This window comes from Mirounga angustirostris, unplaced genomic scaffold, assembly GCF_029215605.1.
Source record: "Mirounga angustirostris isolate CCGP_5_RB_7025 unplaced genomic scaffold, mMirAng1.0.hap1 SCAF_12, whole genome shotgun sequence".
In the NCBI taxonomy this organism is placed as follows: domain Eukaryota; kingdom Metazoa; phylum Chordata; class Mammalia; order Carnivora; family Phocidae; genus Mirounga; species Mirounga angustirostris.
Genome location: NW_026991720.1, coordinates 82,340,081 through 82,365,358, shown reverse-complemented (window position 1 = coordinate 82,365,358; position 25,278 = coordinate 82,340,081). Strand labels below are relative to the sequence as shown.

Below are 25,278 nucleotides of genomic sequence, written 5' to 3'. Positions count from 1 at the left end.
CAGGGTCCTGGGATCAAGCCCCACATCGGGCTTCCTGCTCCGTGGGGAAGCCTGCTTCTCCCCTCCTTCTCCCCCTGCTTGTGTTCCCTCTCTCGCTGTGTCTCTCTCTGTCAAATAAATTTAAAAAATAAAATCTTTAAAAAAAAAAACTCAGTTAAATTTCAGAGCTCGGTTTTAGTTGTAGAATGGGGAATGAGCAACATCACTTCTTGCAGGAAGCTGGGATGGCAATATCTGCTGAGACCACCATCAGATTTTGGTTACCCCTACAGAGAAGTCTATCCAAGCCTTTCATGTGTTTCTTCCATTTTTGTATTGCATGACAATTATTTATTCATTTATACTTGTCTGTTTAAATCTTTATTATCTCTCTCCTCTGATCAGACCGTAAGCTCCTTGAAAGAAGTGACTGTTTCTGGTTTGCCTAGCACAGTGACCAGGACAGGAGAGATGCTTAAAAAAAAAAAATTCTTGAATGAGAAAAGCAGTATTATTTACATGAGAGGTGGCAGTAAGATGATAAGAAATCAGCCAAAGGAAAAGAAGAAATCTTTTTTTTTTTTTAACAATAATCCTTTGATTTTAATAGTTGGGGGGAAGGAAAAGAAGAAATCTTAATTTAAAACCAAGTTTGCTTCATTTGGAATTGAAATGAGAAAGCGCCCATAGGGATTTCAATAACCAAAACCAAACAGAAGTCAAGTCATAGTTCAGTACAAGTCTGCATCCATGTGTGAGGGAGGACATGGCCCCAATGAATAAGTTTAAAGTGGTGGTGGGAGTCCAAATAATAAAGTTGCTTTATGATAATATTGCATGAAATAGTACAATTCCCCATGCTTATGATAAAATGCGTATGTGTGAGCCTAAAAAAATTCTTATTCCTCATATACTTACTCAAGTCATGGGCCATGTTAATAATCATAACTAGTAGATAGTATGAACTAGATTTAAGATCAAAAATGTTTTTTTGTTTTGTTTTTGTCTTTTGTTTTTTAGAGACGGCAATAGAGAGGAGGGAGGGGCAGAGGAAGAGGAAGAGAGAGAATCTTAAGCAGGCTCCACACTCAGCACAGAGCCCAAGGCAGGGCTCGATCTCAAGATCCTGACACCTGACCTGAGTCAAAATCAAGAGTCAGACACTTAACCAACTGAGCCACCCAGATGTCCCCATGCTTTTTTATTTTTCAAGGGACTTCTCAAGAGGGTTTCCTACAAGTGTGAAATAATTGTTGAAATGTATTATGCTACTGTTTTAAAAAGTGGGATTATGTTGTAGCTGCTTCTATATTTTAAAACACACTGGAAATATTTTGGTGTCTTAGTCTGTTTGGACTGCTATAAAAAAAATACCAGACACTGGGTAGCTGATAAACAACTGATTTTTATTTCTCACATTGCTGGAGGTTGGAAGTCTAAGATCAGGGTACCAGCAAGATCAAGGTCTAGGGAGGGCCCTCTTCTCCGTTGTAGAAAGCTAACTTCTCCTGTATCTTCACATGGTTGAAGGGATCGGCAAACTCGCTGAGGCCTCTATTTATAAGGGCACTAATCCCATTCACGAGTCTCCACCCTCATAATCTAATCACCTCCCAAAGGTACCAACTAATACCATCACCTTGGGAGTCAGGATTTCAACATAGGAATTTTGAGGAGAACAGAAGCATTCACGCCATAGTGCTTGGTTTTGTCAGAAGTAGGAGTGTTGGAAAACTAAAAAGAATAAGAACAATTTTAAAATAGTCACAATATTTTATAACCCAGTGAAGAGCTGCCTTGATGTTTTCATCAGTAATAGAGTCAGTCAACCAAAATGCATCATCTGAGAACTTTGCGAGGATACTTCACATGCCCCAATTTATCCCCCACTCTAAAACGGCAAGTGTCAATTCTAATGTGATTGTTTAGCCATTACGTTACTGATTCAAAAATATATATTAATCCAGAATAAAGGTTTTGGCTTTGTTACTTTGGTTTCTTCCAAAATCTAGTGTTCTCAGTATTTGCACTATGGATTTATTGTCAGTATCTGAGAAGCAGCAGAGAGAAATTCATTTTAAAGTTACAGAAACATGAAATAAAGATTAGGTCTTAGCCATCTGATCTCTAAGAAGTTTCTGCAAGAAAGAGAACTGTAAGGGAATTAACATCAAGGGCATTAGCTTCCTGAGTCTTTAATTCATCTTCATTGTCAGAGGCTGCCTTGCAAACAAAAGGGAATGCGTATGTTTTTACCCCTTCAAATCCTGACCAAGCTCTTCTGGAAATAGCACTTTATTATCTTCATTTTACCTGTTTTTTTTTGTTGTTGTTGTCGTTCCTCATACCTATTTGTTATGTCCTTAGTAATCCATTTCACTATCCATGTTCTATAAGCAAAATCAAGAAATAGGATTTGGTCGATTACATAAATGGATGGTTTTGTGCAAGGTAGAAGTAGAAGTTTGCCATCCTCTCCTTACCCCACTTAATAGATTTTTCAGAAAATTCATCCCCAGAAAAGCATTTGCCATCAGGGGCTTAATCTTAAGGGTACCATCAACATTCTCAATAATTACCATATTCTAGTTCCCTTGTTTGATTGCCTTTTGTGCTCTTTGAGGAAGAACAATACAGCCTGTTTTTTCCTAGTGTTTTCCGAGAGCAATTTTATATCTTTAGAACAGGCTTCCAAATATCTTCTTGAATACAAAGAACTCTATTCTTCCATTCGATGTGAAAGAATTGTACAAATAACCACCCATACACATCACCGGATTGTGAGGAATAAATAGCACCCTAAATATTAAACACATTTACAATTACTCACATCAATCATTTAAAATCTATTGTCACACTTCAAACATTTGAATTGGAAAATCTAAGCATTATCATTACAAAATATTAATAAAATACCCACTAGGAACAGTTTCCCACCTCATAAAATTCAATTTTAAAGTCCACAAACTTCTGAAGACTGTATTTTTTTCTAATAGTTTTAATTATGGCAGACTTTGTACTTTTAAAATTGAACTTGAAAATGAGAGACTAACCAGAAACTGTTCTCATTTGTGAATTTGTAACACAATTGCAAGAAACAAATGAATTGGGCCCCAAAGAGATGTCTAGTTGGACATAATTTTATACATTTCTAAACCACCTTCCTAGGTCACCAACATATTGACAATATTATTATAGATTATGTATCTATATTGCATATCCACTATATATATTTACAGCATAATCATAATATTTTTCTATTGTTCAAATGAGCCTGCTTGGGTTTATGATTCCATTACAAAGCTTGTGTTTGAATAATAAAGCAAATATTAGACTAATATTATGTTTAATTTTTAATGATAGTCATTTATAGCTATTTAAGGTTTTGCCGAATTTTTCTTACTATTTAATCCATTACTGTTTGGAATTTTATAAAATATTTTTCTATGTGTGTGCTGAAATCCCAACAGATTTTGCTCACTAAACTTTACCTGTTATTTCTTTTGAAAGCAAAAGGGAGGTAGGATGGGAAGCACTTTTGCAAATAAGAGATGTACAGGGCGCCTGGGTGGCTCAGTTGGTTAAGCGACTGCCTTCAGCTCAGGTCATGATCCTGGAGTCCCTGGATCAAGTCCCGCATCGGGCTCCCTGCTCGGCAGGGAGTCTGCTTCTCTCTCTGACCCTCCTCCCTCTCGTGCTCTCTGTCTCTCATTCTCTCTCTCTCAAATAAATAAATAAAATCTTTAAAAAAAAAAAAGAGATGTACAAAAAAAATGTGTTTCAACAAGAAAATGCATCTTCCATATTATACTCTTCTAGGTTATCAGATTCCAATCCTGTTCATTGTCACTGAGCTATTTTGCAATTTTTTTTAATAAATTGTAGGTAGCTGATAATTGCACATTCTGTCTCTTCCAGAAGTGATTTAATTCATTTCCTCCACCCTGTGGAAAAGCTAGTTTTGTCTCTGTTTGCAATTCATCTTGACATACTTTTATTCCACATTAATTCATACTGTTTTGACTTTTCCTTTGAATCACTTGTAGCCTCTGCCTCATATCATGAGTAAAATAAGTTCTTCAACGTATGTTCACTTTTATATCTGTATCAGAGTCCTTTTACCATTTTCTGGATATTATCCTTCAACAGAATTTTCCTAAGATTATTGCCACAGCTGGATTATGCAGAAGCAGATGCTGAGGCAGAGATAGGGGTATACGGTATTTAGGAGAGATTAATACGTGAAAGAGAAAGAGATGAAGCAGAATTGGGCCAAGGAATAAGTGGGATTGCAAAGCAGGCCCGCAGCTGACTCTGCCAAGCCCCTATGTGGCCCGTTAAAGGTCCTGTATCAGCCACCCACCTCCTCCTGCCTCAGTCGCTCCATGCAGGCTGTCCGGGGAGGGTGTCAGCAGAGAACGCTCTCTGCCGCTGAGGCAGACCTTGTACCGATCCTTCTTTCTTTTCCACATACATAACACTTGACCTAGACACATGTACACATCACCAGATAACTTCTGATCTGCATTTTTGGGGTGTTCCGCAAGGCCGGGGAGCCCACACGGGAGACAGCGGCAAGCCGTCTCCACATGGCCCTGCTAGGCTAACAATAAGGCATCTGCACTTGGAAGCTGCTTTGAAGCCCCTGCACATGGCCCCATACCCAACCTCTCCCCTTAGCCGGGTCCCAGACATGCCTGCCGCTGCCCCCAAAGCACGGACACTAGGGAAGTGCTAAGTAGGGGGAGGTGGACTCAAAGAAGGTATGACTTGTCCAATTACAGTTTTAAAAATCCTGTATTTGGGGCGCCTGGGTGGCTCAGTCGGTTAAGCGACTGCCTTCGGCTCAGGTCATGATCCTGGAGTCCCGGGATCGAGTCCCGCATCGGGCTCCCTGCTGGGTGGGGGGTCTGCTTCTCCCTCTGACCCTCCCCCCTCTCATGTGCTCTCATTCTCTCTCTCTCTCAAATAAATAAATAAAATCTTTAAAAAATAAAATAGGGACGCCTGGGTGGCTCAGTCAGTTGAGCGACTGCCTTCGGCTCAGGTCATGATCCTGGAGTCCCGGGATCGAGTCCCGCATCGGGCTCCCTGCTCAGCGAGGAGTCTGCTTCTCCCTCTGACCCTCCTCCCTCTCATGTGCTCTCTCTCATTCTCTCTCTCTCAAATAAATAAATAAAATCTTTAAAAAATAAAATAGGGACGCCTGGGTGGCTCAGTCAGTTGAGCGACTGCCTTCGGCTCAGGTCGTGATCCTGGAGTCCCGGGATCGAGTCCCGCATCGGGCTCCCTGCTCGGCAGGGAGTCTGCTTCTCCCTCTGACCCTCCTCCCTCTCATGTGCTCTCATTCTCTCTCTCTCTCAAATAAATAAATAAAATCTTTAAAAAATAAAATAGGGACGCCTGGGTGGCTCAGTCAGTTGAGCGACTGCCTTCGGCTCAGGTCGTGATCCTGGAGTCCCGGGATCGAGTCCCGCATCGGGCTCCCTGCTGGGTGGGGGGTCTGCTTCTCCCTCTGACCCTCCTCCCTCTCATGTGCTCTCTCTCATTCTCTCTCTCTCAAATAAATAAATAAAATCTTTAAAAAATAAAATAGGGACGCCTGGGTGGCTCAGTCAGTTGAGCGACTGCCTTCGGCTCAGGTCGTGATCCTGGAGTCCCGGGATCGAGTCCCGCGTCGGGCTCCCTGCTCGGCAGGGAGTCTGCTTCTCCCTCTGACCCTCCTCCCTCTCATGTGCTCTCATTCTCTCTCTCTCTCAAATAAATAAATAAAATCTTAAAAAAAAAAATCCTGTATTTGCCAATTTCACAAAACCACAGAACCACACGGCCCGTGGGAGGGTCCTCCCTCTGGCTTGGAAGGGAGCTCACCCTGAAACCGAAGCATCAAGCTCTTCACAGCCAGCGGATTTCCAAGCGCATCTGTGAACTTGCCGTAGGGGATGCGGAGATAGATGGCTAATCCTGCCCGACGGGATAGGAGGAAACCCTTACTGCCGGCAGCTCTGAGGTTGCCCTCGGAGCAGAGGCAACAGGTAGTGAGGAAATACTGATCTTAAAAATCAACAGGAAACACTTATTATGGGTGCAGCTTTAAAATATCTGGTATGGATAAACATTCTAAATTTGAACGTTTATCTCAACTCTAGTTTGGTTTTTTTTTTAAGATTTTATTTATTTATTTGAGAGAGAGAGAATGAGAGAGAGAGAGAGAGAGAGCATGAGAGGGGGGAGGGTCAGAGGGAGAAGCAGGCTCCCCGCCGAGCAGGGAGCCCGATGCGGGACTCGATCCCGGGACTCCAGGATCATGACCTGAGCTGAAGGCAGCCGCTTAACCGACTGAGCCACCCAGGCGCCCCAACTCTAGTTGTTTTCTGAAAACGAACTACATTTGGCAAATAGGAATGTAAATATTCCTGGAATAGATTGTTCCTTCCCCTATGATCTTTCGCCAGAAGAACACTTGCCTTGTTTCAGAGTAAGGAGGGGGAAATATTTAGGCTAGATTTTTTTTTTTTTTAAGGTAGATACAGGCTATCAGTAAGGTTCTGTTTGTAATAATGATGCAAAAAATCAGTGAGTCTTTAATGCTTCTCGCAGGTTCTATTCCTTTACTGTTCTTGTTTCTTTACTTCCCAGCCCCCAACTATTTCCTTCCTTTTTCATAGACACCATTTGTTATGGACTGAAAGTTTGTGTCCTCCCCCAAATTCCTATGTTGAAATCTAATCCCCAGTGGGATGGTATTTGGAGGCGGGCCTTTGGGAGGTAATTAGGTCATGAAATGGAGCCTTTAGGAATGGGGTGAGTGCCCTGGAGGTAGCTCTCAGTCTTCCCACCATGTAAGGACACAGCAAGAAGCCAGCAGTCCACATCCAGGAAGACAGTTCCCACCAAAACCTAACCATGCTGGTGCCTCAACCTTGGACTTGTAGCCTCCAGAACTGGGAGCGATATATTTCTGTTACTTAGAAGACACCCAGTCTATAGAGTGCTTTGCTCTAGCAGCCTGAACTAAGACACCATTGGTTAAGAATTCCAGGTGAGGGCGCCTGGGTGGCTCAGTTGGTTGAGCAACTGCCTTCAGCTCAGGTCATGATCCTGGAGTCTTGGGATCGAGTCCCACATCGGACTCCCCTCTCGGCAGGGAGTCTGCTTCTCCCTCTGATCCTCCCCCTCTCATGTTCTCTCTGCTCAGTCTTTCTCTCTCAAATAAGTAAATAAAATCTTAAAAAAAAAAAAAAAAGAATTCCAGTTGACCTCCTTTCCAGTCCTTTGCGAATATGCCCTCTGGAAAACCTTCTTCAGTAAAGAAACTTCTTTACATCCTTTATATCTTCCTGTCATAGCTTTGCCTTAACTGATATCTGATTCCTTTTCCTATTGAGGGAGATCATTGTTCTAGCTCTAAACTTAGGACGACCATACAGTTTTGCCATCCTAACTGGAAAATCACAGAGTGAAAAGAGGAGCTGTGTTCATTATATACCAGGATAACAGACATTAACTTGCACTGTCTGGGGCAAACAAAGATATGTGTTACTCTATCTCAATCCCAAACAGGACCCTAGAGCCACATAACAACAAAATACAGAGTCTCTTAAATTTCCATTGCTACTTCTGCAATGTTTTTTCACTATTAACAATTCACAATACAGAGAATTCCATTGCCAACCTAGAACAAGGCTCTCATGCTAAATCCAGTTTAACGCATCTGCACTTGAAAGTGACTTTAAAGCACTGTTTTTGTAAATAAATTTGTGTCAGAAAACAGCCACATTCTTCATGCATATATTGTCTGGCCTATTTCAGCTATAAGGGCAGAGTTGAGTTAGTTGCAATAGAGACAGAATTAATTGCAAAGCCTGAAATATTTACTGTCTATTTATGGAAAAATGTTATGGATCCCTGGACTTCATGAGCTTCATGAGGGCTGGGGATATGCATGTCTATAGGTCTTACTCACCATGAATATTTAAACATGCCAAGCACGTAGTAGATGCTCAGTATTTGTTTTGTAGATGAATATCAAAATGCAAAATGAAGGCATAGTAACTAGTAGAGTGTGCTATTGTACATGAGCAGATGAACCACTTGAACAGTATAGGGAATCTCTGTAATTTTTCCCAATATTTAGTATATGGAAACATAAATTTCCTACAAAAGGGAAAAGATGGTTTATAAAATAAAACTGATGTAATGTATGGTGATTAACATAACATAATAAAATAAACTGAAAAATTTTCAACAGTTTGAAAAGACTATATTAGACATTTTGTGTGAAAAAAAACCACAAAATTTTCTAGTTAGATGGGAACCCCCACTTGACAGACATCTGCCACTGTTTGACTTCCCTCCTGCTCTGCATGGGGTTCTTCTGTCTGTGTGTATTCAGAGCTTTCCTTCCATCCATTCGTTTTCTCCCTCTAGGACTTCCTATCTCTGCTTCTCCCCGCTTTTCCTCAAGAGGCAATGGATAAGCATGAAGGCTCTTGAGTCAAACTGCAGGTTTGAATCCTGGCTCTCTTTCTAGCTAGTTAATTTAGGCAAGTGTCTCAAAATTTCTATACTTGGCTTCTCTTAAAAATAAATATAGTTATTTCACAAATGCTTCATAAGTTTGTAAAGTGCCAGCACAATGTCTGATAAGTAGTAAGTCCTTGATCAAATTAACTATAAATAAGATAATATATAAAGTTCTCTTAGCTAAAAATATAAAATGTCCCATGATCCTAAATTTTCCTTCAAATGCCTTTCCCTTCACAATCAGGAATTTTTTTTTCAGAGATAATTACTACTAATTTGGGGGTCTTTATTTCCATTCTCTGCATGTGAATGGGATAATTCTCTGCATGCTGCTTTGTGACTTTTTTACATTTATTAATATTTTATGAATAGTTGAGTGCCTGAATATTATTAGCCATTCTACATACTGTGTAATATAACGGACATTTGAATATTTACATATTATTTTATCTCATGGGTATGCCATAAATTATTTAATCAAAACCACATTATTAAATAGGTTCATGGTGGTTGTTTTTAAGCAAGATTGGTTTAATGAACCACCATGTACCCATCACCCAGCTTTAACAATTATCAACTTCTGGTCAATCATATTTCATCTATACCCTCATCCATTCCCAACTCTACCTTTTTTTTCTTTTTAACATAACCATAACACCGTTATCACACCTCAAAAAAATTCAAGTAATTCTTCATATTATCCAGTATCAAATATTCAAGCAGTGTTCAAAAATACTTGATGTCCTCTCCCTCACTCCTTCCCTCCCCCTCTCCAAATTATTTAAATCAACATTCCAAATTATTTAAATCAGCATTATTTAATCTCCAGATTATTTAAATCAATAAGATCCATGCACTGCAGATGGTCAGTAAGTCTCTCCTAATCAATAGATTACTCTTCATCTCTCTCTTATTTCCTTGCAATTTATTTGTTGGAAAAAAAAAAAGAACAAGAAAAAAATAGGTCAGTGGATCTCTACTATTTGTCCTGTCCAAGATTTTGCTGATTGCATCATCACCAGTGTGATCTGATGTATACCTCTATCAACTGTATTTCCTAGAAACAGGTACTTAGATCCAGAATTCAATTTTCCTATTTTGGCAATAATATTTCATAGGTGGCATGGTGTCCTGCCCTCAGGCGGTACATAGTACTGTGCTGTTTGTCTTTTTCTGGTGTTAACAGCCATTGATGATCAATGCCTAGATCCATTAATTCATCAGCACTATTGAAATGATGATATTCTAATTATAATAGTTTTTTTAATATAGCCTGCAAGAGCTAAAACCTCATGGCTAAATATTTGTTCATATTTATGTGCATCTGTTTATATTTAAGACAAATTTCTAAAAATGAAATATCTGAATCAAAGTAAATTTACATTTGGAGATTTACATTACCATACATATTGCCCAGATGCCCTCTGGGGAAGTTATACTAACTTTCATCTCAGTGTCAGGTTATTATTGTTTTAAACATTCCTTTTTTTTTTTTTTTAAGATTTATTGATTTTTCATTTTGAGAGAGAGAGAAAGCACTCAGGGAGAGGGGAGAGACAGAGGGAGAGGGAGAGAGAGAGCCTCAAGCAGACTCCCCATTGAGCACAGAGCCCAACACAGGGCTGAATCTCACAACCCTGAGATCATGACCTGAACCAAAATCAAGAGTTGGTCGATAAACCAACTGAGCCATCCAGGTGCCCCTGTTTTAAACATTTCTGTTAATTTGTTTGCCAACAATGAGAAACTCATTGTGGTTTACTTTGCAATACTTTTCTTACCAAAAAGATTCAACGTGCTTTCCTTAAATTTAAATTGGTATCTCTTTTTGTGAATTGTCAGCGCTTGGTCTTTGACCATTTTTCTGTTGGATGTCTCTTTTTCTTTTTTCCTGGTTTGTTTGATATATTTAAGTAGGTATTATGGAAGCATGATGTCTGATGAGTAGCCTTCCTATAGTATACAACATCACCACATACCTATAATATCCAGTTGTTATCCATGCTATGTTTACTGTTTTTGGAAGAGTAGTCCTGATAAGTTCTAATAGTCTTTTTTTTTTCTTTAAGATTTTATTTAATTATTTGACAGAGAGAGAGCGCACACAAGCAGGGGGAGCAGTGGAGGGAGAGGGAGAAGCAGGCTCCCCACTGAGCAGAGGTCCTGATGCAGGGCTCGATCCCAGGACTCTGGGATCATGACCAAGTGGAAGGCAGATGCTCAACTGACTGAGCCACCCAGGCGCCCCATCTAATACTCTTTTTTACCTCCATCTTTCCGATGAACTGCTTATCACTAGGGCCGCAGATGACCTAATTTCCAGTGCCAGGGAATATATTTTGCTCCTCACATTTCTTGTATGTTCTGTTGCATTTTGTCCCTGTGAACAATTAAATCCTCCTGAAACTCTTTTCTCTTTATTTGTAAAAATAATTTCTTTTAATTGTCCTCCTGCCTATCTGATTAGTCTTGGTCTCCTTTGTGTGTCTTTTTGCCTCTGTCAAAGGGTGTTATTCTCCAAATTTCTGTGTAGGTCCTTTTCTCTTATCATTTTATGCCCTCTCACTGAAATAGTAGATGAATAACTCTACTGTGTATCTGTATCCAGAGTATGTATCATTTGATCCTTAGAGTTGCATGTACAAATGCTGTGTATATACATCTGATTGAGTAAGTCACAGGTCCTCAAACTCCTCGTAGACAAAACTGCACACATTATCTTTTACCTCTGCCCAATACTGCATACTTTTATTGATGGCCCCACCATTTTCCTAAACTGTCTAAATTAGAAATCTGATAGTCTTATTGTTACATTGTAATTTGGAGGAATTATCATATGATGGGGAAAAGAGTGTAATTTGAAACCAAAACAACCTGGCTTAATTCCAGCTCTCCGGATACTTAATGGATAATCTTTGGCATGTAAAATATATTCTTTGATCTTCAATTTTCTCTTCTGTCAAAATGGGGCAGCACTAAATTCTCAGATTTGTGTGAGTAAATGATAACATAAATAAAAGTACCTAAAATGAAACACATAGTAGACCTTCAAAAAATACTAAGTTGTTTTGCCTCTCTCTTCAGTGACCACACGTCCAAGCCATCACTCCCTCAATTTCCTTCCTATATGTTTTCAAATCCATTCTTCTTTCTCCATTTCTATCAGCACTGCCTTACATTAGTCTGTTACTGTTGCTTGCTTGGATAGGCAATATCTTCAACTAGTCTTCCAATTTCTAAATGTTCTCCAATTCGTCCTTACTCTATGACCAGAATGAGCTTTTGAGAATTTATGCCTCATTATATCATGCATTGTTTTAAAATCATCAATAATTCCTGATAACCTTCAGAAAAATTAATCCAAACCTTCTTAACCATGCAATTTAATGCATGTTCTGTTGTCTGCCTATTTCTCACACCTCATGTCTTGCCACAGCCCCCTCCCAACCTGTGCCCCCCCATCTCCAGTTGCTCCTATTTTTTGCACAAACCATACCCCTAAAATGCACTTTCCCAATCTAAGACTACTTATCCTACAAAGCAGATTCTCACAGAGTGGGAGAAAACTGTCTTTAGAATGGAAGATACTCATCTGGGAGGTGATGGGTTTTCCAACTATCTAAGCCCCCTGTCTACTTGGCCATTCTGATCCATTGCCTGTAGAATAACACATCATTCCACACACCTAACTGAAAATCATTATAATAGAAAGCCGCTGCCATAGAAAAAGAACATATTGCATCTGTCAAATGAGCCAGGGCAGAAAACAGTGTGAGAACGCTTGTTACAGATTCAAATAAAGCATCTCAAATTGAGTTACCTATCTTACCTCTCCACCCCCCACAGACTCTTGTATGTAGCTCCATCATGTCATAGGGGAAATAAAATTATCTTTTCAAGTGTAATCTTATTAGACTGTGGGTTCCTTCAGTGTATCCCAGTTTGTGGCTGCATGACTAGTATACGATGGGTACTTAATACCAATTTCAAGAGTGAAAATTGACTCCACAACAGACATATTTATTAAAAGTTCAGTCAAAACTAATTGAAATTATAATCGTGGTATAATAAATTCCAAGAGATACTATGAATTTTTATTAAATAGTAATGTCATGGTAGTGTACATTCCTACAATCATAATAAAGGTCACCAGGGATGAGAAAAAAAGAGCTGCCATCCAACCTTTAGACTTTTGCAGATGAAAATAATAACTATGGGGGCACCTGGGTGGCTCAGTCGTTAAGTGTCTGCCTTCGGCTCAGGTCATGATCCCAGGGTCCTGGGATCGAGCCCCACATCAGGCTCCCTGCTCTGCGGGAAGCCTGCTTCTCCCTCTCCCACACCCCCTGCTTGTGTTCCCTCTCTCACTGTCTCTCTCTCTCTGTTGAAAAATAAATAAAATCTTTAAAAAAAAAAAGAAAATAATAACTATGAAATAGAAAAGGAAAAGCTTGTTAAACTCATGACACAAACAAGTTCCTGGTTTTCTTACTCATATTGTGTCCTTTCCCTGGGCCTCCTTCAGAAGTCAAGAAGGTGCCCAGGTGCTTGAAGGAAGAACATTCCCCTCTATTTGCAGTGAAAGGATGATGGATGCCCTGTGCTCATAGTAGGATTGCTTCCCTGCCAGGCAGGAAGCTTCCTTCTACAGAAATCAAGAGGGATAGCTTTCACTAGCAGTAAGACTCTAGCCTGCAGAAATCTGTGCTTTTCTGTGGCAAGAGAATAGTGGGGGCCCAGAGTGAGTCCTATTCCTCACAAGACCTCCCACTCCTACTCACAGTCTGGCCACCACCCTCTGCCTAGAAATATTAAGACTAAACCTACATTATTTAGGCTATAATGCTGCCTGGTGCCTTCTCTGAACTCATATTCCACTCTTCCCATTTCTTTTCGCTGTGACCACTGAAATTCACAGTAGGACATTCACAAATTCTTCTATAGCCCCGGTCTCTTCTGTTACCCCTCATTGTACCATCTAGCTTTAATGGAAACCTGTTTTTTTGTTTTTTTCCAGAGGACTTTCTTTACTTATCTTCTCAAATGATGGCCAATTTCATTTCCACTCTCTTCTTAAATTGGGCATGGAGAAGTGATAGGTATCCTGCCTCCTCCTCTTTGCCACTTCCAGTCCATTCTCCTTCTCTCTTCCCTAAAAGTCCCCAGGTTTCAAATTTGTGTCATCAGTTTGTGTCACCCATTATCTGTCCTTGCTATAGTGATCTATCTGTAACTCTCAGGGTCAGGTCATCCCCCCTTATTCTTTCAATAAGGATCACTGGCTCCTTTGATCATTGTCATGCTCTCCAACATTGCTCCTATTACATTTTTTTGTTGATTGCTATATCCATGTAGATGATCTTTTTAACTCCCTGGCCTTTTAATTCCTGGACCTCCTACCAATGATCCTTTGCATCCTCCTCAGCCACTCAATACTATGACCTTTTCAATACCAATAAATACAACTCCTATATAGTATTTATCCTTCTCTTCAATACTACCCCAAATCCTTCCTAATCATTCCCTAAACCCCCAAATTATTTGCTCTCACCAGCACCTACAATGTATTGAGCATACCACCCTCTTTCTCTCCCACCTTCCCTATATCTTTTCTCTGTGCCTAGCTTAAATCTTATGTTCACGCATTATAATTACTTTTTTGTCTATATCCTCAATTCTCTATCCTTTTCTCATTTGTTTTATTTTTATGGCTAATCCATAACCCTACCTAAAACCAATTATCTGCCTACTCCTTATGTGTAATTCCATCCATGGCTGAGCATAACTAGAGAAAAATATAGTCATACTTTCTTGTATTGCTTTAAGTTCATAACCATAACTCAAATCATCCTTAATGCTGCTAATAACTGTATTATAAATCCATAAACCATTCATTCTCTCACCTAGACATATTTCTGCCTTTCTGCTCTATTCTCAAGCTTTTAACAATTCTTTTTTTAATCTTCACTCTTGGGTAACAATTAGACTTTATTTCATTAAGAAAAAAAAAGCAACCAGAAAAGATTGAGCATTGGCTTACAACAGTAAAGTATAAACCTATCTGAATCTTTGTATTCATTCCTCTTAGTGTGGGTGAACTACTCATTATGTTATTGTGGGCCAGGTTTCAATTGTCCTCTTGATGCCATCTCCTCTCACATCCTCAGAGATAGTGCTCTTTCTCCCTTGAATCATCCATTTTAATTTCTCTTTTGGGTCATTCCTTTTAGTATATAACAATACTATTTTTTCAAAATTATTTTTGAAAAAACCTTCGTGTAGCATCATGGCCTCCTGTTTACATCCAATTTCTTTCTTTCCCTCTATACCAAAATTCTTTGAATAAGCTGTCTATGTAGCTACATTTCCTCCTCTCATACCCTCTTGAATCTATTCTAATCAACTTTTCATCTCCTTCACTGTGCAAAAATCTCCTGTTCACTGTAATATTCAGTCTGTATTCTCAGTCATTTTTTTTTCTTATTTGACTATCAGTATCATTGAACCCAGTGGCTGATTTTCTTCCCTTTTAAACATTCTTTTTTCTCTTAGCATCCAAAACATTACACTCTCTGGGTTATTCCTTTACCTCTTTGGACAATATCTCAGACTCTTTACTGTTTCCTCTTCATTTCCTGACTAAAATGTGAGAGTTTTCTAGAGCTTGGTCCTTTTGGGATCATCTCTCTTTATCAATCTTAGTGCTTAGAAAATCTCTTTCAATCTCATCATATGATATACCATCTATAAGCTATGATTCCTACATTTATATTTCCATCCTGGATCTCTCTTCTGAAATCCAGACTCATAACCAACAGCCTTCTCTATATCTCTACTTGGGTGTCCGATAGTCACCTCAAGTTTAAATGTTCAAAACTAGCTCAATAAATGCCTACTCTGTGAAGGTATATTTGACGAAAGTGGAGGATGCAATTTAAATATAGTTATATATTAAAGCCTAAAGATTCCATTTCACTATTAAGGATATTATTTTTATGGATTACAATGGTAATATCATTATTTTCTTATATAACTTGAACTCAAAGAATTCCTATCTTGGTTTGGGATCTTTAGAAAAAAAGAAAAAAAGATGCTGAGACAATACCTATACATTAACATGTTAGTTAATTGAAAAGACAATCCCAGGGCACCAAGAGGGAGAGAAAGAAGAAGAAAGGCAAAGAGAGTTGGGAAGAAAATAAAAGGTGATGTGTTGCTGAGCTGGCTGCCACTCTCTGACAAGCCTTGAAAGGACATGTTTGGAAAGCCTATGTAACAGAACGGTCCTTTGGCAGGAGGAATAGAGAAGAAATTGTCTGCTGTCTTCTTTGTATCTCTTACCAATCATTAGTCAAAGTTTGCCCCGTGAGAAGAATTTACAGCGCACCTCCATGTTGTGTTACCTAGTCCCTATGGCAGCCTGTCAGGAAGCCAGACCCCACATTTTGCAGTGATGGCTGTGGTGGGTCTGAAAGCTTGCCAAGGCCAGGAAACTCCAAGGAGACATGTGAAAAGTGTTTGATAAACCCCTTCTACCTACATCAGCAGATTTGAAGGTTAATGTCTCCTAAACACCAATGGAATTTGTTTCTTCTTAGCAAGGAGTACCCCCTATGCTTCACTATTTTAGAGTAATTTTAGGTACATTTTTAATTAGAAGAAAAAAGGAGTCATACAGGGTATTATTTCTTAGTTGTTAATTTAAAAATGGATATAAAATTAATAATTGGCTTATAATTGTGGAATGGTATGAAAATAGACATTTCAGACCATCAGCTCATTATTATGAATATTTACAGCTCAGAGTTTGAGTCATTTCCTAAATTATTTTTCCCAAATTAGAAACTACCTGATACTATATATCTTTTCTAATTATACCTTTCAATCTGTTTGATGTTTAGGATGTTAATGATTAAGATGAATTTTATGACTTTTCAATATTTAATCATAAAGTAATATTTTACCTCATACGGTTTAGTTTGAATTCCTGCAGCGAGGATTTTTTTTTTCATTTCTGTTTCTCCTGTTTTCAGTACCAACTAAAGAGAAAAATATTTTTATGTGAATTAGTTGTGAGATCTACACAGATTTACAAATAAAATATCACTGTTAGAAAACTTGTTTTGGCATTAAGTGTTATTTTTAGCTATTACTGAGTAATTACTTACCTTAAAGATAACTGAAGAATAAATGAGCCAACGTAAGTAATTTAAAATCTCAAACTTTGGTTACAGTCTGGTGTTAGTTACCTAAATGAATCATTCTAAATTCTAGGGATAGGTTAATGTTAAAAGATCTATGAGTTATTTTTCATATAAGTAATTGAGTTATTCTCTATAAGGAAAGTATGAAGACAAATACAGTTGACCCTTGAACAACATGGGGTTTGGGGCACCTCCCCCACCGTGCAATGGAAAATCCATGTATAACTTTTGACTCCTCAAATACTTAACTACTAATAGCCTGCTATTGACCAGAAACCTTACCAATAACATAAACAATCAATATATTTGTTGTATTACATATATTACATACTATATTCATACAATAAAGTAAGCTAGAGAATAGGAGATGTTAAGAAAATCATAAAGAAGAGAAAATACATTTACAGTACTGCAAAACATCCACATACACATGGACCCATGCAGTTTAAACCCATGTTCAAGGGTCAACTGTATCAAGTATCTGTTTAAATTATACTGACAGCAGGGTTGCCTGGGTGGCTCAGTCAGTTAGGTGTCCGACTCTTGGTCTCTGCTCAGATCATGATCTCAGAGTCCTGAGATCAAGCCCCTAGTTGGGCTCTGCACTGAGAATGGAGCCTGCTTGGGATTCTCTCTCTCTTTCTCCCTCTGCCCCTCCCCACCTGCTCACACTCACTCTCTCTCTAAAATAAAAAATCTTAAAAAAAATAATAAAGCAAGTGAATTATACTGATAGGAAAATGTTGATATTTTTAAAAGATTGTAATAATTCTTTCAATTAAAAATTGCCATTAAGCCTGCAAGTTTCAAATAGTGCTTATATATGTCAAGAACTTTCTAAAAAAAAGGATCAATTTCTGGATCCCCTAGTTTTTTCAGTGTAAATGTTATTTTCATGTAATATACAAGTTATGCGTAAATGCATATGCAAATCATGGGTATAGAGCGCATTGAATTTACACCATGTAAGCAGCCTCCAGATCAAGAAGGAGAATATTACAAAGTTCTTGTTTCATACAGTAAATGTGGAGCTAGATGTGAATATGAATTTAAGCTAATAATTGCCACCCAACACACCTTTGAGTTCCTTTTCAGTTAGAATTATTTAAAATTGTTTTCAGAGTTGGTGCACAGTGATAGCGATATTTGAGTTTTACATGTAGCATTCGTGTGAGTGAACAGAATGCTATCAAACAAAAATTAAATCCCTGTATTTAAAACTTTTAAGCAGTCTCACGTTATCTTCTATTGGTCATGCAGGTAAATACATATACAAGTGTGAGTATGAAAAAAATATATTCTATTTTTACTAATTAATGCATTTACATATAAAAGACAATATTTTATTTACCTTTCCTAAACCAAATTGGTGCATGCCATACTCGGTCATAATAAATACAGATAATGTCAATATCTTTCTTATAATGAGCACTATTTAAGAAAGTTTAAAACAGGAATATGTTGTGGTCAGGTGTCCAGTACTAGGCAGTAAGTGAAAGCATATCCATACTATTAATGCCAAGTGGTGATAAAATAGCTTACATTACTCCTTTCCGCTTTAGAGATAAAAAGGCGAATTTCATTGCCTCCAAAGGTGAATCTCTTTTTATAGCCCTTTGTTCTAAGGTAGTCTTTTGTTTGATGTCTTAAAAGTAATTTAATTTTGTAGCAGTTATTGAGTATTAGCACCATCTACATATAAAGATCTCTACTAGAGTAACTTCTTTAGAAAGAACAGCACTGTGGACATTAGGTTACATGCACAACTACTAATAAAGATCAATTTAATATTATAAAAGTCTGAATCTCTACAGCAAGCGATCCTAGTAAACCTCACTAGCAGTTGAACCAGCTATAGGCAAATAACACCTGATTCAAACTAATAGCAAAGAGAAGTTAGAAACAGTTAGGAGGAGGATTTTTGTAGACCACTAGATGCCACTGTTTTGTGTGAAAAACTCAAATGATATACTTGATCTCTAATTTAAATTCCTTTATTTTTTTTAAGTCACATTGAATTGGGATATTGACATTTATAGTTCTAAAGTGAGTATGTTTCTTTGCCTGGTATTAGTTAAACTCACACCACAATAAAATAATACAATATTTAAAAGAAATGATAAATCAAAATATTTACCATTATCAATATAAATCTTTGGCTGTTACAGCTGAACCATCACTGATCAATAATCAAAGTATTTATGAACTGAAAACATAAGTGATTTGAATAATAAGATAAGCATTTTTAAACTGTGGCCTATCACTTAGTTCCAAAATACTTTCTTTCCTTACGTGATTACTTACAGAAAGTTAGAATGGGATTACATATAATATAAAAAAACTTTTTAAAGCAACCCTCCTTAATCCATCAATTGGAACTGACCCAAAATTGAATGTAAGTGGGCCCACCTCAAAAACAGGGTGAAATTGGGCGCCTGGGTGGCTCAGTTGGTTAAGCGACTGCCTTCGGTTCAGGTCATGATCCTGGAGTCCCGGGATCGAGTCCCGCATCGGGCTCCCTGCTCGGCAGGGAGTCTGCTTCTCCCTCTGACCCTCCTCCCTCTCATGCTCTCTGTCTCTCATTCTCTCTCTCTCAAATAAATAAATAAAATCTTAAAAAAAAAAAAAAACAGGGTGAAATTATCTTCAAAGGTATCAATCAATTGATACCCAAATTAAGAAAACCCTTTTCTTATACATATGCTGTTTTAAGGCCTGAATCTACTTGTTCCCCAAATATGAGCCCAAATAAAGTTATTATACAATTTCTTAGTATCAGGTTGAGTTGATATCCTTTTGCTCTGGCATAGGACATAGTATTTTAATACCTATGGAAGTTTGATGGAAAGTTTTAAATAGATGAGTTGTTATACTTTCCAAATAGACCTAAAGTCCAAGATATTTATCAGGTGTTCCTTTAAATAGATTAAGGATCAAGATATTTATCAGGTATTTCCTTTAAATAGATTAAGGATTTTTCAAATCAAACAAGGTAATTATAGCGGCTAATGTTGACTAGTAATATACTATTTTACTAGACAACTGATGTCTCGTAAGCTGCCATCTGATTTTTTAAATATTCAAGATAATACTGACATAGCACAAAGTACTCAGTTATCTATTACTGTGTGGCACGTAATCCCAAAATTTACCAGTTAAAAAACAGCAAACACTGAAGATTATCTCTGTTTCACCTGTTCATCACCTTCGCAGCTGCCTAGAAAACCCACTAACACCCAAATCTAAGATACCTATCAAGTATCTCAAGTGACTAAAAGATTTTCCGAAATGGATGTTGACTATTTAAAGCTACCATCTCATTCTTAGACAACTAATATAATTTTTAAATATTTGAGGTTAATATTGTTACAGTGTAAGGACACTGATTTCATGGAGTCTATAAAAAGAAGCTGTGCGTAGATTCTGTTTTTGTATCTTCCTGCTTCCCAGGCAGTTTCCTTGACGAACAGAAGTAAATGGCTGAATGTAGGAGTTTGAGGACATTATTTCCTGAAATCACCCAACTCTCTTTACCATGACTATATATTACAAACAATATAATCTTCGCAAATTTTTAGAAAGCCCCAATTAAAACTTCTACATCTCATTTTATTTATCTCTGGTGATTCATTTGGACTAGTTTCCCAAGATGCTGATAACCTCTGAGTTACCTGATACAATTATGACTTGAGCATGTAATAGATACACAATAACTCTCTGGAAGGACTAAACAGGAGAACTTGAGGACAAAATTGACCATACATATCCTTGCTTCTCTTTCTTTCTTTCTTTCTTTCTTTCTTTCTTTCTTTCTTTCTTTCTTTCTTTCTCTTTCTTTCTTTCTTTCTTTCTTTCTTTCTTTCTTTCTTTCTTTCTTTCTTTCTTTCAAGATTTTACCCATTTACAGAGAGCAGGCACACCCAAGTGGGGGGAGGGGCAGAGGGAGAGAGACTCTCCACCCGACTTCTGTCGTGAGCTTAGAGTCTGACATGAGGCTTGATCTCAAGACCTGAGCTGAAATCAACAGTCAGATGGTTAACCAACTGAGCCACCCAGGGACCCCTTGCTTCCCTTTCTTTCAAAGGATCTTTAATATCCTTTTAAAAATATATTCTCTGCTTTTTTTTTTTTTTAATGGTTGTCATAGTTTTAGAGTCTATCTTACTACAAGCACCTGGTTATCCCAACAGCCCCCTGCCCCCAGCACACTGTATGAATGTGGAGGAGCTTCTGTGATTTCCTAGGGAAAGGTATAGGTTGGAAGGGATGCCATTTGACCCTACTGGCTGTTGTAAAGATTGCCTGATAATTATAAATATCACCAGAACTAAATTGCACAAGGGTGAGAGAGACCAGCACAGTCCCTCTGGCCCTTGCCTCCTTTGTATAAACTAGTTACAGCAAGTCTGTGCCCAAAGTTAGCAAAGTACAGCCAGGTTCAGACCAGAGCTAGGACGTCAGAATCAGACTAGTAAGGGCAAACACAGTGGAGGAGACAGAATTTACAAAGACGGGAGGGGGGGCGCATGGTAATTATACACGAGGAAACCCACACACATACTCCTTCCCTGGCTGTTCTTAAATTGCCTCCCCTTTTGAGAAGCAACTAGAAGAAATTATGGCCATATTCACTGTAGGTAAAGACCCTGAAAAGCAAAATTATTTTACTTCAAGTGGGTCCTAGTTGATAAGTTGTCAATATCAACTTTGAAAAAAATAAGCCACACGAACTTGTCATCACCTTTTGAAATTTACAGAAAGAAAATCACAATTTGGACTATCAAGGGGGAATCATGAAAACACACACACACACACATACACACACACACGTAGGCATGTACAATTTACGGTCCTAATTATGCCTTTGCCAACTATGGAAATATAAATTAAGTAACCAGTTTGTTAGCTTGAGATTCTTCCTCTGCATAGAACACCTACTTCACAAAATTAACGTATTCATCATTTAATGTGCAGAAAAATTTTTCCTGCGTTTCCATGGAAAACTGTGTATCTTTTATAATATACCCCTTGGGTTATCATGTTCTAGCCCTTTTACTTTTCTTTGAGCTGATTTGGAGCTCTTTGTAAGTTGTAGGGAACTGAGTGAGAAGTAAATTCTGTCTCACAGGGTAGTGATTTAATTGATTTCCTGCCCACTGTGGAAAACTATTTTGTCTCCATTTGCAATTCATCTGAACATTCCTTTATTCCATAATAATTTATGCCATTTGGACTTTTCCTTTGAATTAGTAATATATCAAGAACCTCTCACTGTAATCTCTGTTTTCCTCATCCAGTGTGGGCTGGTTGCCCTGAGGCTCCCCGGACAGCCTGTTGTCCTCATATTTCCCTTCCTTGTCATCCTCAAAAATTTGGCCATTTTTCTGGTTTGATTCACTGTTTGCTCTATCCTACATCTGCCTCTTTCCTAATTTGCCCCATCGTTTGTTACAGCATATCCTCCAGTATCTTCCCACGAGTGAGTGCCTGGAAGGTACATATATATGTTTGAGTCCTTGCATTCCTAAAAATGTCTTTTTTTCAATCTCATTCTTGATCAGTAGCTTGGCTAAATACAGAGTTGTTCATCAAATGTCATTTACATTAAGACTTTTTAAGATACTTCTCCAAGGTCTTCTGTCATTCACTATTGTTCTGAGAAGGCTAATACAATTCTGCGTTGCTATCTCTTATAGGTGATCTTTGTGATTTTTCTCTGGAAACTTTATGTTTTCTACTTTATAGCTGTTATTTTGAAATTTCACATTTCATGTGTTTCATGGGGTCTTCTTTCATTTTTTTCTATTGCCTAATTGTGCTAGACACATTCAGCTTGGGGATTTATGTCCCTTGTGTCTAAAAAAAATTGTTTTCTTGATAGTTCATTCTGTTCTGTTTTCTCTGTCTATAATTCTTATTAAGTGGACTATAAACCCCCATGGACTTATCTACTAATTTTCTTTTCTATACTTCTAACTCTTTGTTTTTTGTTTTACTTTTGGTCCTGGGATTTATCTTTCCTTTTATAATGTTATTTCTATCGTAATTTTGTACTCTGATTTTTCCTTTTCACAGCATCCTAATCATATATCTATTGGACAATATAATTTTCACATTTAAAAAGAATAGAGCCTGTATTATCTCTCCTTCCTATGGATTTTTTTTGGGGGTGGTGTTTTTTATGGTATCTCTTTTTGATTGCTTTATTCCTTTATTATTGTTTTAGTAAGGTTTGCAGAGGAAGAAAAGTAACATAATATGTGATTATTTAAAAACAATAATAAATTCCTTTCCCCTTTTTATTTTCCAAAATAACAATTTTTGGTTTTCCATTTATACTGGGCTGAAAAGCATTTCCCCAAAATGCTTTTACAACCTGTGAATGGACCTTATTTGGGGATAGGGTCTTTGCAGACGTAATCAACTTAAGGTGAGGTCATACTGGATTAAGGTGGGCCCTAAAGCCAATATATCTGGTGTCCTTTTGAGAGGGAAATTTGGACACAGAGACACACAAGGGAGAAGAGATGCAAAGACAGAGGCAGAGATTAGAGTGACAGGTGTACAAGCCAGGGACCCCCAAGGATTGCTGGCAACCTCTCGGAACTAGACGAGAAAAGGAGGGATTCTTCCCCAGAGCCTTCAGAGAGCATATGGCCCTGCTTGCTAACTCCTTGACTTTGAACTTCTGGCTTACGGTATTGTGAGAGAATAAATTTCTGTTGCTTTAAGTAGCCCAGGTTTTGGTACTTTGTTACAACAGCCCTAAGAAACGAACACATCTTTGCCCGTGAAAAATGAATATAGAATTTAGCAGAAACAGAAGGATTAAGTTGCTTTTTAAAAACTGGTTTCAGATAAGTAACTTTGAATCTTTGTTTTTGAGAAACAGAAAACTCACACAGTTGAGACTCTTGACACCTGTTCTCTGTAGTCATATGATGTTGAGAGAGTTAGCATTGTGCCTTCCTACCAAGGGCTTTCTCCTGGTCAGGTCAGTCCAGTCACCCGAGGATCCGTGCGTAGAACAAAGTAGTTTTTCCTATGCTGATAAATGAAGATAAAGTTATAGTTTTATGTATTTAGCTAATTTGAAGTATAGATAATGACTGCTTTTCATACATAATTTTAGGGTCTGGGCAATTTGAAACCTTTTCCTGTACAATCAGATTGGCATTTATTTTCCTTTTAAATGTAAGAATATGCTCAACACTGCACATAATTTTACTTAAGTATTTGTGGTTCAAAAGTAGTGAGAGAAAGAAGGAAATGTAGAAACAAAAAAGAGAAGCCAAGGAAGGAATGCATATAGGAAGGGAAGAGTCAACTCGATTAAATGCCACAAACTCCAAGTAAAATCCTGCCTGGGAACTGTTCAGTGAGAGGGAGTTACTGACCTCTTTGGTGCCTTGAGGAGTTGTGTGAGCAGAGGCCAAATTGCAGTAGGCCCTTGATGGAATTAGAGGCGAGGAAATGGAGTGGGGAGTGCTCTACTTCATCAAGAAGTTTGGTTTTGAAAGGAAGGAAAGAGAAGACAGTTATAGGATATTATTTTTAGAACAAGAGACTGGGAGTATTTATGTTCTGAAAGGAAAGAGTCTAAAAAGAAAGAGCAGGTGGAACTGAAGGAATTGAAAACACAGGACAGAGGGAAAGACCGAGATGAGATAGAGGGATGGATGGAGAGTTAGGGTAAGAGAGGGAGGGAGAGAGAGGGAGGGGAGAGACAGAAGAAAGAGAGAGAGAGGAATAGTGAAGGATGGGGCCCTAGTATCCAGACAACAATATATATTAGCATTCATTCTGGACATAAACTCAGCCTCTGAAACTAGAAAGAACACTGATATGCATACATGGATGTTTTCAGGGAGTTAAGTGTGAAGTTAGAAAGCAAAATCATGTGCTAGGTGTCTGTATAGAAAGAAACTAAATGTAATAAGCACACTTATTATTTTACTTCAGAGTCAAAATAGGAAAAAAGGACTAAACAAGTGCTCTAAGACCTGTCTTTAAGGCAGCAGGGGGAGGCGCCTGAGTGGCTCAGTTGGTTGGGCAGCTGCCTTCAGCTCAGGTCACAATCCTGGGGTCCTGGGATTGAGTCCCATGTTGGGCTTCCTGCTCAGCAGGGAGTCTGCTTCTCTCTCTCCCTCTCCCTCTGCCCATTCCCACTGCTCATTCTCTCTCTCTCTCTCTCAAATAAATAAAAATCTTAAAAAAAAAAAAAAAAGGCAGCAGCTGGGGGGCCGGGAGCCATTGAGTGACATGAAGTGTCCTAAACACACAGCTTCTTAGTGGACCATTAACAGAAATTATGGATTTCACACAACCCATCAGTCTTTTATTTTTAGTCCATTTACAAAACGATAAGTGACAGGTACAGACTGTGGTTTCAGATGCCACGAGACTGGTAGGTTCTGCCGTTTTATCTCCCAGGGCTCTAAGTGTCCGGCTTCGATTTATAAACTAGAAAGTGCTTCCTCTAAAAGTCATCCACAGAGGATGTGGCTTTCGGAGGCACACTTTTACTTCACTTCCCTAAGGGCTTGCTTTTCGGGGTGTAAGAAAAAGC

General features: G+C 38.2%; 1 long non-coding RNA gene across 2 annotated transcripts; it reads right to left on the bottom strand.

Annotated features, from left to right (window-relative positions):
- Positions 1–572: 572 nt before the first annotated feature.
- Positions 573–24,715, bottom strand: LOC123835639 (uncharacterized). Of its 2 annotated transcripts, XR_006788790.3 has the most exons (4): positions 23,611–24,715; positions 16,470–16,544; positions 2,293–2,369; positions 573–1,713 (listed from the first exon to the last, which is right to left on the bottom strand). It is a non-coding gene; the product is annotated as an uncharacterized LOC123835639 (long non-coding RNA). The 2 variants fall into 2 exon arrangements; XR_008505279.2 differs by having other exon boundaries at positions 573–2,369.
- Positions 24,716–25,278: the final 563 nt, after the last annotated feature.